This window comes from Chanos chanos, chromosome 1 (assembly GCF_902362185.1).
Source record: "Chanos chanos chromosome 1, fChaCha1.1, whole genome shotgun sequence".
Taxonomy (NCBI): Eukaryota; Metazoa; Chordata; class Actinopteri; order Gonorynchiformes; family Chanidae; genus Chanos; species Chanos chanos.
The window spans coordinates 9,422,211-9,424,710 of NC_044495.1; the positions used below are offsets into that span (position 1 = coordinate 9,422,211).

The 2,500-nt window shown below is 41.9% G+C and overlaps 1 protein-coding gene across 1 annotated transcript in view; it reads left to right on the top strand.

Moving 5' to 3' along the window:
• ctbp2a (C-terminal binding protein 2a) overlaps window positions 1–2,500 on the top strand; it is an 18,855-nt gene that overhangs the window by 10,820 nt on the left and 5,535 nt on the right. The gene's annotated exons all lie outside the window — the stretch shown is intronic.

A 2,500-nucleotide genomic window follows, 5' to 3' on the forward strand; every position in this document is an offset into this window, starting at 1 on the left:
CCCAGGATACGTAGCACAGGTTACAAGGTTACTGCGTATTAAATTGATTTCTCTCATAATCATCCACTCACACAAAGTATATCTTAGTTTGTGTGTGTGAGATATATTACACCTCCAGCAACTGATGCTTTGTTTACCCTCATTGTGCACTGGAAATGATCTATAGAGTGTTAGTTAATATGCAGAAGATTTGAGTCTATGTGTGAGCATGTGCTTGTATGAGAGAGAGAGCGAGAGAGAGAGAGAGAGCGATCGTGTGAGTTATGATACATGCATTAATCACTTTGGTGAGATTTTGAATAGTATTCTGTTTATGTAAAGCATTGCGCACTTTGCAGAGAGAGAGAAAGAGAGAGAGGGAGAGAGAGAGAGAGAGAAAGAGAGAGGGAGGCAGAGAGGGAGAGAGGGAGGCAGAGAGAGAGAGAGAGAGGGAGAGAGAAAGAGAGAGAGAGGGAGTACAATGCTGCACTGTTCTTCCTTTTGATTTTTTTTCCTTCACTAGAGTTATTCTTGGAGAAATTCCAGGAAATGTGAGTCTGTTTTTATGGAAGTTGGTAATCTCGCACACACACACGCGCACACACACACACACACACACACACACACACACACACACACACACACACACACACACACACACACATTTCTGTTGTCATGTTTTTGCCTTTTTAAAGGTCTCTGTGTATAAATTAGATATAATAAGGACATCTTTTGGTTAAGAAGTTGATGTCCTGATACTGAGGGATATCCTGATACTGTGTGTGAGAGTTTGTGTGTGTGTTTGTGTTCATAGGTGTGTGTGTGTGTGTGTATGTGTGTGTGTGTGTGTATGTAGTTCTGAGCAGTTCCTCCTTTACTGGTTGTCCAGCATACAGAGGCAAATTAGGGTTGCTAGGTAGCCAGAAACATCTGTGGATAGTAAGATGAAGCTGCTAGACTGCCAGTCACTAGAGGCCAAGAAAGCATGTGCGCACACACGCACGCATGCATGCACACACACACACACACACACGCACACACACACACACAATCTCACTTGAATACTCACATTTACAGATAGACACAAACAGACACGTCAGAATATGACTATGGAAAGTTCATCTCATTTCCTTCTGTTTTGACAGACTGCTGTTGTTCTTAGGACATCATATCTCTCGTTCTCTCTCTCTCTGTCTCTCTCTCTCTCTCACACACACACACACACACACACATAGAGTACAGCACTGACTAGCACATCCAGGCGGCTTAGGCAAGAGAGAGAGAGAGTAAAGAGTAAAGTAGAGGGAGTTTGAATGGACTCCAAACTAAAGCTCATTTCTCATTTAAATGGCATTAAAAACTGACAGTGTTTTGTGATCAGGTCCCAAGATGTGAAACATCCTGTCAGTCTGCTTGATTTAGTGGGAAAAAAATCTCTCTGTTAACCTTCTCCAAAAAAACAGCATTAGTTTAGTTTCTTCTTTATCTGTTGACTAATGCTCAAGTGTGCGTGCAGTAGGATGCCTCAGACTTGTCCCGCTAAAACATTATAACCCTTGTCCTAACACATTAATGACAGCTTTATAAACAGCTCGTAGCTCCGTTTCAACTTCAAACACTCGCATGTTGTAACACAGTCCACTGTTTGTCTCACAGAAGAAATGATATTACATCTCTCATCCAGATATTTGTTTAGTTGTATCACAGTGTAAGCTATGATATGGGCATTTACAAGTGATTAAAGGTATTACACTTGATGCTGGGCATTGATTAAAGTAAATCTACTTTTCTATGAAGGGGCTTTCTTATTATTAGAGATTTATCAGAGAATATCTAAGTGTCCAAACATGGCCAAGTGTTGTGTGTCTCTTTAAGTCTCTGAGGGCTCCAGTTAGTCTCTGCTATCTTCTCTGTCTCTCTCTCTCTCTCTCTCTCTGTCTCTCTCTCTCTCTCTTTTTTTTCTCTCTGGACTGGAGTGCACTGATGGCTTTGGCTTTGATGTTTTTGAAGCTAGGCCATGTCATCAGTGTTGCTGTCTCATGTTTCATCTGGCCTTTCATATAGCGCCAGTCCCATGATCTAAAATGTTATCCCTTTTAAAAGAGGAGAGAAGAGAGGGGGGGGGGGGAAAGATGTTTTTCTTATCAATCACATTTCCTTACCAACTGCGTGCGTGTGTGTCTGTGTGTGTGTGTGAGAGTGAGAGAGAGAGAGAGAGAGAGAGAGAGAGTGTATGTCTCCAGATGCCATTAAAAATATATATTCATAATCCTGCCCAAATCCTGTAATCTCCATGACAACCAGCTTCACTGCACAAGGATGAGAGGGAAAGTCATGCAAAGTGCCTTTCTTTCTTTCTTTCTTTCTTTCTTTTGGGAAAAGAGCTTCTTTGCCCAATTATGATTTCCTCTCTTTTACCAAAGCAGTTACTCCAGTGATCTGCTTGCCCCATACAGCCTCATGTTTCTGAGGGTACGTGCATGTGTGCGTGCATGTGTGTGTATGTCTATGTGTGACACTG